Genomic DNA, 12,400 nt, shown 5'->3' on the forward strand with positions numbered 1-12,400 from the left:
GAGTAGAGTGGTTCTGGCATGAGCTTTATGAGGAGGATGAAACAAAGATAAAGATAAAAAAACTAAGATTGAGATTGCCCTGTTTTGCTTGAGCTAAGATTACTATTTGTTTAAATTTCAGAAACTCCAAGTATTGCCCCATTTCATTCAAACTGTAATTTTATTAATATGACTGCCTGTGGTAAAGAACCCACTGTCCAGAAAGTAAAGGTTGCAAGTGAAAACACTTCTTTTGAGGAAAATAAAAAAACTAGATGCCCAAGGGCAACATGTCTTGCCCACCAGCTGTCAAAAGGACTAACATTTATGATTCTATGATTTTTGACCCACAAGTGTGACCTTGACCTTTGAGGAACCTGGGGTTTACATCTGTCTCATTGAGTTAAACATTCCTGCCAAATATAAACAAGATTTCTCAATGCATGTCAGGACAAGATCGGACAAGACCTTTGACCACCAATTGTGACCTTGACTATTGCGACAGGAACTTGGTGTTTGTGCATAACACTGTCTTATTGAATTAAATATTCATACCAAACATAAACAAGATTCCTCAATGCATATCAAAGTTATGGGCTGAACAAGATCTGACATGACCTTTGACCTCTAATTGTGATCTTGACCTTTAGGAACCTGGGATTTGCACTTGACACTCTGTCTCACTAAGGTTAACATTCATGCCAAATATAAATAAGATAGCTCCATGAATGTCAAAGTCATGGTCTGGACAAACAAAGCCAGACAAAAGCACACATGTAGGCATATACACCGAACAGTCATTTGGACTTAAACATAAAACTTAACTAAGAAATCTGATATTTTCTAAGTCAAAAAGGGGCCATAATTCTTGCAAAAAGCAGGATGGAAATATGTTTCTTGCTGTACACTGTCCGCTTTGGATGGTGAACAAGTATTGCAAGTTTTAAAGCAATACTGAGAAATCATTTAATTTCATGGGCATGAAATTTCGTGGTTTTTGTCAAAATGGCAATTTCGTGGGGATATTAATTCGTGAATTACAACTTTTGAACATAAAGTAAATGGGAATGTTACTTGTTCGTTGGGATTAAATTTCGTGGATTGACTCAACCACGAAATCCACAAAAATTAGTCCCCAACGAATATTAATGATATCACAGTAGCTTTGATTGTTTAAGAGAAAAGCTGACTTAAACATAAACTTAACCAAGTAATCTAATTTTCTAAGTCCAAAAGGGGCCATAATTCTTGCAAAAAGCAGGATGGAGTTGTTTCTTGTTGTACAGAGTAAGCTTCTGATGGTGAACAAGTGTTGCAAGTTTCAAAGCAATAGCTTTGATAGTTTAGGAGAAAAGTTGACCTAAACATAAAACTTAACCAGGCGACGCCGACGCTGATAAAGTGATGACAACAACTTGTCATTTTTTTTTTCAAAAAATCAGATGAGCTAAAAAAAAGAGGTACACTATTACGGGTCCGTCTATTTTCCTAGCCATCGTATCCGGGAAGGAACAGGACTAGACCATAATCATTAATAGTCCGGTTTGAAGCGGGGTTCGAGCTCAAAATTTCCCTTATACCGACAACAAAATCACCCCATTAGTACTTCAGTGCTTTGTTCTTGAAGATACATTAAACTCGGACAGACATTAAAACAGTGTCATTTTTATATGCTTTTTTCCAGTAATGGAGTTTTCTTCAGACATCCATGTTTAGATTTCCTAAGATTATTTAGGTTTTTCTATGTTCTATTTTAGGCTATTTGCGACTCATGATAATAGCCATACCGCACCACGTACGTCGCACGCTATTTTGCACAAATGCGTAACGTTATTTTGACGTCAGTTTGACGTACAAATTACTAATTGAGAAAATAAATAGCAAAAAATGCGTTGAGATAAATCTGCATATTCTTTGATGGTATCGTAATTTACAGTTATTGCTTTGAACACATTGTTATTGTTATTTTTTATTATTTATTATTAACACCCAGCAGTTTTTCACATTTGGAGTAAGCAATAACTTCATTATTTAATTTAAGCTTTTGGGATGATTGTTGAATTGTATTTTGTTTGTAATTATTTGCAGTTATGAACATCAATTTTGTTTTTTGAATGTTGAGAAGCATGGCATTTTGTGAGCACCAATTGTGGATTATGTCTAAGTCAGACTGAAGGTTTTTGTATATTACTTTTACATCAGAGTCTGTTGTGCTGATGGTTGTGTCATCAGCAAACATATCTGTTTCTGAGTGTTGTATATATAAAGGACGGTCATTAATATACTTTATGAACAGGAGGGGACCTAAAACTGAGCCTTGTGGAACTCCTGAGGTTATCTCCATTGGATCAGAGTACTTTCCAGACACACATACTTTTTGTTGGCGGTCTCTGAGATATGACTGAAGCCACTTGATCGAATTGCAGTCAAATTGATATGCTGACAATTTATCGAGCAGCAATGAGTGATTGACAAGGTTAAATGCTTTGCTTAGATCAAGGAAAATTGTGCCAACAGCTTGTCCTGTGTCTATTGCCTTGATCCATTTATCTGTAATAGATATTAGTGCTGTTTCACACAAGTGATTATTGCGAAATCCTGACTGATTTGTATGAATTAAATTATTTTCTTCACTGTATGATCTAATAGAAAGTGAAACATGGCTCTCTAATATTTTTGACAGTGCAGGAAGAAATGATATTGGTCTGTAGTTGTTCTATCTGTTTTTGAGCCTTTCTTGAAAACTGGTGTCACTTTAGTTGTCTTAATTAGGGCTGGAAATACTGAACATAGTTTTCGGATAGTGAAAGAAGTTCGGACGAAGGGGAAATAACAAGAGTCAAATGATTCCGATGATGAAAGATGCTTGTCCCCTAAGGTTCAGAAAATGTAGAAAGAATGCATATCTACCCCAGAAAGTTGAAGATTCCAGAAATAGAAATCAAGGCAAAAACTGTTTGGAAAAGAAACTGTGTTTGCTCCATCAGTTAGTGATCAACTCGCAGAAACAGTAAATGAAGACCTGAAAAATGCTGTAGAACGTAAGGGGGGACATGTAAAACAACTTATTAGTAAATATGTCTGTCCAGAAAATTGTGAATTCCTATCTGTACCAAAGGAAGAAAAATCATTGTTGACAAGTAGAAACACAAATAAAGAAGTGAAAGACTGACAAATTGCTTCAGAGAACCTAGGGGTCCTAACTACAGGCATTACAGCTGTGGTATCACTAATGGACAAATCCTTAAACAAGAGGGCCATGATGGCCCTATATCACTCACCAGAGTTGATCTGGCCTACTAACCTAGTTTTTGACCCCATATGAGCCAGTTTCGAATTTAAACTAGAGATAATCAAACAAGAGTGCCAGAATGTCACAATATGCACCTGTATTTGCAAATGGAATTTTAATTTTGTAGTTGTTTACAATGTTTTTTTAAGAAATTATTGTAATTCTTTTATTTTTCTAAGTCCACAAAAAAATTACCAGGTAGAGGTACCTTAAAATACACCCAAAATTTGAAAGTAGCATCAATGTTGTACCACAGAAAAGTGGTCTTGGTTTTTCCCTACGGTCAGTTATAAAAAAGTTACAATGTAAGTTATTTATAGTAACAACTAAGGGAAGTTAATCTTTGAAGAAAAAAAAAAAAATTGCAAGTTCGTACAAAAATCCTTACCAGGTAGAGATAGCTCAAAATACACCTCAGAATTAGATGTAACATGCATGTTGTACTAAAGAAAAGTGGTCTGGATTTTTCCCTACGACTAGTAATGAAAAAGTTACAATATAAGCTATTTATAGTAAGAACAAAGGGAAGTAATTCAAAAGAAGGGACCAGTGATGACACTCTGTCTCATGATGGTGTACAATTGTGCCACGTTACATCAAAATCCCTCCATGCATGAAGAAGAAATGCTCCGGACAAAGTCATTCTTGTATTTGACCTTTGGCCTCTAAGTGTGACCTTGACCTTTGACCTAGGGACCTGGTTCTTGCGCATTAAACTCCGTCTCATGCTTGTGAACATTTGTGCCAAGCTACATCAAAGTCCTTTCATGCATGAAGAAGATATGCTCCGGACAATGTTTTCATTCTTGTATCCTTTGACCTCTAAGTGTGACCTTGACCTTAGACCTTGGGACCTGGTTCTTGCGCATGACACTCCGTCTCATGCTTGTGAACATTTGTGCCAAGCTACATCAAAGTCCTTTCATACATGAAGAAGATATGCTCCGGACAATGTTTTCATTCTTGTATCCTTTGACCTCTAAGTGTGACCTTGACCTTAGACCTAGGGACCTGGTTCTTGCACAGGACACTCCGTCTCATGATGGTGAACAATTGTGCCAAGCTACATCAAAGTCCTTTCATGCATGAAGAAGATATGCTCCGGACAAAGTTTTCATTCTTGTATCCTTTGACCTCTAAGTGTGACCTTGACCTTAGACCTAGGGATCTGGTTCTTGTGCATGACACCCCCTCTCATGATGGTGAACAATTGTGCCAAGCTACATCAAAATCCTTCCATGCATGAAGAAGATATGCTCCGGACAAAGTCATTCTTGAATTTTTCATTCTTATATCCTTTGACCTCTAAGTGTGACCTTGACCTTAGACCTAGGGACCTGGTTCTTGCGCATGACACTCCGACTCATGATGATGAACAATTGTGCCAACTTTCATCAGAATCCCTCCAAGCATGAAGAAGATATGCTCCGGACAAAGTCATTCTTGAATTTGACCTTTGACCTCTAAGTGTGACCTTGACCTTAGACCTAGGGACCTGGTTCTTGTGCATGACACTCCGTCTTATGATGGTGAACAACTGTGCCAAGTTTCATCAAAATCCCTCCATGCATGTAGAAGATATGCTCCGGACAAAGTCTGTGGACAAGGCCCGCCGGCCCGCCTATCCGCCTGCCAGGGGCGTTCCCATTATACGTCCCTTTTTTCAAACGGGCGCATAAAAAAACATTCTGACCAAGTTTCATTAAGACTGAGTCACAACTGCTGCCTTTAGTATTAACAAACTTTTCCTTTTATTTGACCATGTGACCCCAAATGACCCAGATTAAAACTTGACCTAGAGATCATCAAGACAAACATTCTGACTAAGTTTCATAAAGATTGAGTCACAACTGTTGCCTTTAGAGTGTTCACAAATTTTTCCTATGATCAGGCCTACTGACCTAGTTTTTGACCCCACATAAGCCAGATTCAAACTTGACTGAGAGATCAAGACGAACATTCTGACCAAATTTCATCAAGACTGGGTTACAACTGTGGCCTCTAGAGTATCCACAAGCTTTTCCTCTGATTTGACAGGGTGACCTAGTTCTTGATCCCACATGACCCAGATTCGACATTGACCTATAGACTATCAAGACAAACATTCTGACTTATTCTCTCTGGAGTGTTCACAAGATTTTCCTTTGATCTGGCCTACTGACCTAGTTTTTGACCACACATGACCCAGTTTTAAACTTGACCTAGAAATGATTAAGGTAAACATTCTGACCCAGTTTCATAAATATTGGGTCACAACTGTGGCCTCTAGAGTGTTCACAAGCTTTTCCTTTGATCTGGATTAGTGACCTAGTTTTTAACCCAACATGATCCAGTTTTGAACCTGACCTAGAGATCATCAAAATTAACATTCTGACCAAGTTCCATAAAGATTGGGTGACAAATGTGGTTTCTATAAAGTTCACAAGCTTTTCCTTTTTGATCTGACATACTGACCTAGTTTTAGAACCCACATAACTCAGTTTTGAACTTGACCTAGAAAGCATCAAGACTAACATTCTGACCAAGTTTCATTAATATTGGGTCACAAATGTGGTCTCTAGAGTGTTCAAGTTTTTCCTCTGATCTGGCCTACTGACCTAGTTTTTGACCAACATGACCCAGTTTCAAACTTGACCTAGAGATCATCAAGACTAACATTCTGACCAAGTTTCATAAGTATTGTGTCACAAAATGTGGCCTCCAGAGTGTCCACAAGGCAAATGTTGATGCCGACGGACGCCGGACAATGACCAGTCACAATAGCTCACCTTGAGCATTTTGTGTGCAAAGTATGCAAAGTTTCTGACGAACATAGGCCTTCTCGTCACACAGTCTTATCAAGACATTACGGCTGGCCCAGATGGTTCTGTCCAAACACTTAATAAACTAAGGACTAGGGAGAGAGTAATGTGAATGTCTGGCAGAAGTGGTATAATGAAAGTTGCTGTGGACTAGGGAGAGAGTAATGTGAATGTCTGGCAGAAGTGGTATAATGAAGGTTGTTGTTAATGAGGTGTTCAACCATCCCCTAATGAAAGGTGGTATTGAGTCAACGAGTAAAGGAGTGACATCAGCCAATGTCTCCTTTCGCTGTTTTCTAATATCCTGCATTGTATTCAACAGCGGCACCTTTGCGAACATGGAAATAAATGAATTTAGGAAAGCCATAAGGCATACTAACAATCAAAAAACATGGTATGTAATATCCATGGTGGACCATAAAACCGCATACGAGGGTCCGTTCCAAGTACCCGTATCTATAGGGGAATTCAATGCACTTGTGAAACTGTACGACTATGTACAGACTGTATTCTAGCATGTAGGTATTCCTTTGTAACTGCAGAAAGAAATCAGTTTTCCTCAAGCTGAATTTGCCGAGACTTCCAGCTTGTTTGGAAGGAAATGGGAATGTTGAAAAAGCATGGCAAATTTACAACCACAGATAACAGGAGTAGGATTGCCTCCATCCTGGGAGAGAGGTTCCCAGAGTCAGTAATTTTTATTTATTTATTTTTTTTTTTTGAATATAGCAGCACCTTTGAACAACATTATATTCTGTGCATTTAGTATAAGCTTTTTTTTGACCAGCATAATTCAAACTATTTGATCATATATATATTTGTATGTGCATCAATGGCATCAGAAAGTAAGAGTTTTAAATACAGCCATCATTCCATGTCAGTTATTTTAAACAAGAGAGTCAATGACCCTAAAGCGCTCACCTGTCTGTATAAGGTAATGGTGCATCTACAGAGTTAGATACATGTATTTTCTATGTTAGCCTATTTCACATACATGACACACACATTTTTGAACCTAAGGCAATAATGTCAACAGTCTTAGATAAGCCCCTAAACTCTTGAAAAAGGGGAAGGGTCCATTTCCATTCTACAAAACACCACTGAAACTATGATAAAAAGCTTGTCAGTAAAAAAGTACTGAGAAATTAGGGCTATAATAGCATCTTGTAACCAGATACTATAGTCTCAGTTACACATTTCTTTTTACCTTCAGGGATACATGTACAATTTCTTCTTATTATTTTTCTGAAAGATTTTCTTTACATGTGGTCAATCACATTTAAGCAATATGACATTTTTCAGTTTTCATGCATTCAGTTCGGCGTTATTAAAGGAACAAAAAGACCTATTACACAGAGTTAGATCCCTATTGGAAATGTATGATTTATTACTTTTTATGAAATTTTGTAATTATCTCCTTTTAATACAAGTATTTAACAAGAGTGCAAGAATGTCACAATATACGCCCGTCACAGCAAATTTCTTTACTCTAGCACCTGTATTTGCAAATGGAATTTTAACTTTGTGGTTGTTTAGTAATAACTAAGTGTTTTGTTTTTCTAAGTCCACAAAAAAACTCCTTACCAGGTAGAGATACCTTAAAATACACCTAAAATTGGAAAGTAACATCTATGTTGTACCACAGAAAAGTGGTCTTGGTTTTTCCCTACAGTCAATTATAAAAAAGTTACAATATAAGTTATTTATAGTAACAACTAAGGGAAGTTAATCTTCAAAAAAAAAAAAAAAAAAAAAAAATTGTAAGTCCTCACAAAAATCTTTACCAGGTAGAGACTGGTCAAAATACACCTCAAAATTGGATGTAGCATGCATATTGTACTACAGAAAAGTGGTCTCGATTTTTCCCTATGACTAGTAATGAAAAAGTTACAATATAAGCTATTTATAGTAACAACAAAGGGAAGTAATTCGAAAGAAGGGAACTGCGCATGACACTTCGTCTCATGATGGTGTATAATTGTGTCAAGTTACATCAAAATCTCTCCATGCATGAAGAAGAAATGCTTTGGACAAAGTCATTCTTGTATCTGACCTTTGGCCTCTAAGTGTGACCTTGACCTTAGACCTAGGGACCTGGTTCTTGCGCATGACACTACGTCTCGTGGTGGTGAACATTTGTGCCAAGTTATATCAAAATCCCTCTATGCATGAAGAAGACATGCTCTGGACAAGGTTTTCATTCTTGTATCCTTTGACCTCTAAGTGTGACCTTGACCTTAGACCTAGAGACCTGGTTCTTGCGCATGACACTCCGCCTCATGGTGGTGAACATTTGTGCCAAGTTATATCAAAATCCCTCTATGCATGAAGAAGAAATGCTCCGGACAAAGTTTTCATTCTTGTATCCTTTGACCTCTAAGTGTGACCTTGACCTTAGACCTAGGGACCTGGTTCTTGCGCATGACACTCCTTCTCATGATGATGAACAATTGTGCCAACTTTCATCAAAATCCCTCTATGCATGAAGAAGATAAGCTCCGGACAAAGTCATTCTTGAATTTGACCTTTGACCTCTAAGTGTGACCTTGACCTTAGACCTAGGGACCTGGTTCTTGCGCATGACACTCCGTCTCATGATGGTGAACAACTGTGCCAAGTTTCATCAAAATCCCTTCATGCATGTAGAAGATATGCTCCGGACAAGGTCTGTGGACGCCGCCCGCCCGCCCGCCAGGGGCGTTCCCATAATACGTCCCGTTTTTCAAACGGGCGTATAAAAAGTGAATCATTTCTTTTAATTTCAATATAATTTCTTGTTTTATATTTGCATTTTATATAAATATATATCGGGATATATCAACTACCTGAAACAAACGGCAAGTTTTGGAACAACTTATAGCTTTGGAATTGATTTATTTGATCTATCTTGGTTGCACAGCCGAGATAGAAAAAAGGGAGGTAATAATAATTTTACAAACTTGCATTTCCAGGGGTGTAAAATTCTTTTTCACACCACTCGCCCTGCAGGACTAGTAGCTAGTAAAATCTACTCGCCCTTAGTGGATAGTCACTCGCCCTAATAATTGGCATTTTTAATACTGTCACGTTTTATGGAAGGAGTATTATGTACAAAAAGCAAATTTCAAACATAACACATAGCTCGTACACTACGTTTCCCAGTATTATGTACAACAAGCAAATTTCAAACATAACACATAGCTCGTACACTACGTTTCCTTTTTGATTATTCATTTTTGTTACTCTTAAATTTCCTTTTCACACCAGACATTTTACTTTCACTAATTTTGTCATCTCCACCATCAAGTTGCTCTCCATAATAACTGCATCGATAGTAAAAATAATCACAGTCTAACCCCTACCTTAGTTTCCCAAAGTGTCGGGAAAGTATTAAACATCAGTTATTTTCATTTTCTCAAGACTTATTTCCAGAAAAATAATTATTTTGAAAAGTGTTCTAAAAATATGGACACAATAATCATCATCCACCTACCCGTCTTGAAAACGAAAAAAAAAAAGTTGACGATCATCGGTAATTATTCTGTTGATAAACTAAGTAATTGGCCTGTTTTCATCATCAATTAACATCCTCTCAAAGAGCTAAAAGAAGTGTGCCGGTATCATGACATCTGAAGTGGAGATCAAAGCGGTATTGTTGCACGAGATTGTCATGGCATTATGTCATATTACAGTTTTCACACCATGTGACCTATTTGTCCTCAAGGAATTTACATTATCGTTTGAGAAGAATATTTTATATAAAACATGAGCTGTATCCATAGGATGACACATGCCCCCGATGGCACTTTAAATGAATAGTTATGGCCGATGTTCGAGTTTAGGACCTTTGACCTACGGAGCTGGGTCTTGCGCGTGACACGTCGTCTTACTGTGTCACACATTTATGCGTAGTTATTTTAAAATCCATGCATGAATGACAAAGATATGGACCAGACACGCCCATCAATGCACTATCATGAAAAAGGACCTTTAACATCTAAGTGTGACCTTGACCTTTGAGCTACAGACCTGGGTCTTGCGCATGACACGTCGTCTTACTGTGGTACACATTCATGCCAAGTTATTTGAAAATCCATCCATCGATGACAAAGATATGGACCGGACACTTCCATCAATGCACTATCCCTTAATGTCTAAGTGTGACCTTGACCTTTGAGATACGGACCTGGGTCTTGCGCACGACACGTTGTCTTACTGTGGTACACATTCATGCCAAGTTATTTGAAAATCCATCCATTGATGACAAAGATATGGACCGGACACGCCCATCAATGCAATAACCTTTAATGTCTAAGTGTGACCTTGACCTTTGAGCTACGGACCTGGGTCTTGCGCGCGACACGTTGTCTTACTATGGTACACATTCATGCCAAGTTATTTGAAAATCCATCTATCGATGACAAAGATATGGACCGGACACGAAAAATGCGGACAGACTGACAGACAGACGGTTCAAAAACTATATGCCTCCCTTCGGGGGCATAAAAAATACATGTACAAAGATTCATTTAAAACTTATAATTTATTAAAAACCGCAACAACATCATTTGTTTTATTTTAAAACCACATTTCTATTTACGTCCACGAGGTCATGTACCCTATTCCGCCGCACTAACAGAAACCGTTTTACCAAAAAACCGTTTTACTCAATGTATTTAAATTACTGCCGCTTTTTCATTATTTAAGATTTTTTAATTCTGTTTTTTGTTCTTTCTGGTCAAAAGTCCGAATTTTATGCCCATAGTATGTATCACTTATTTTCTCTTAGAAAGAAATCAGTAATTAAGATCGCGCTGTTTGAAATTTAACAGATGATTATATGAAAATTCGACCGTTTTCATACAAATATGCTTACATTTCCGTTGATATTTTATTGAAATCTCAGTAGAATTCAAATTGTATTACTTCTCAAGCGATGTTGAATAACTGAAGCGATAATTTAAAAAATTGAATGCACTACGCACGTTTTTTGTGTACGTGTCGATAAACAAAAGTAACGGAGATGTAAATTTGATATTACGATAGGTCGCACGTGCTCTCAGAATGGAAAATTACCGGCATGACGTTTTGATATCTTTACAATTCGCGGGTAAATTCCAGTCAATCAAAGTAGCAACTGAACTATCTCAAAGTTTGTTAACGTTTTTCAAGATTCATTAAAGCTACAACGTAAAAACCACTCGCCCGATCGGTCGAGTATACAGCGAGATCCACTCGTCCTATCCAGTCTTAAACTCGCCAGTGCGAGCGGGCGAGTGGAATGTTACACCCCTGATTTCTAATGAATTTTGGCAAAATATTTCTAGTCCATTTAGAGATGGTACCTTAGGCTATGTATTCAATGACAACAACAACACTGAAGTGCATATCGCTTATCTCACACTAGCAATATTTTAGCATAGCACCGTGAAGTAAATACAGGAACTTTTTGACAGTGATATCGGCTTTGTTGTTTTGGTGAATTAGCTAAGACTGGTGATTGTCATTTCTTTTAAACTTACACAACCATTTTATTTATATTATAGAACATTTGCATTATATTAATACAAGTTTCTGTAAAGGCAGATTCTGCAAGGTAAATACATTTCCGCACAACAGGGTCAATATGCAAATTAGTTACATCTGTAAACACAAGGTGCACATCATAAAAAGAGAAATAATTTCTATCGGCACAGTTTTTGGTATGATTTTGGTGTGACCATACGATAGAATATACATTTTTATATCGCTCTGTTTTTTACTCATAGTAGTTTGCGACCTTGATTATTCTTGGAAAACGAATTTTGTAAAATAATAGATGAAGGATTTGATGTAAAATTCATACAGTCTGTTCATATTTATTATTTCTCTCGTATAATGTTTTCTTTCCTATGATCATATAATGTTTTCTTTCCTATGATCATAGTTACCTTACCAGTAAATTATCGACAGTGATTACAAAAAAACTGTCTTAAAGGTAGTTCTGCCCGTCTGGATCGAAATTTTTTCTACAATGTAGAATTTGATTAAACTCCTTTTTTTCAAAACTTCAGAATATACCTAGAAAATTCAGCAAATAAAAAAGATAGGGTCATGTGCTTGATTTTTTGCTGGAATGCTTTGAAAAACTTGAGACCTCACATAATATTCATAATGGGAGTCTATGGTGATATGATTGCCTTCATAACATTTTCGCAAATAGAAACTTTTCTACAATGTAGATTTTTATGAAACTTTTAAAAACATAGTTAATTCTTCCAAGACTAGTACTGTGCATAATATTACATTAATTTAATAATATATTTAGACATTAAACACACTGCCTTGGCCTAATATATGTCACTGTCAA

The sequence above is a fragment of the Mercenaria mercenaria genome, chromosome 12, assembly GCF_021730395.1.
Source record: "Mercenaria mercenaria strain notata chromosome 12, MADL_Memer_1, whole genome shotgun sequence".
Lineage (NCBI taxonomy): Eukaryota > Metazoa > Mollusca > Bivalvia > Venerida > Veneridae > Mercenaria > Mercenaria mercenaria.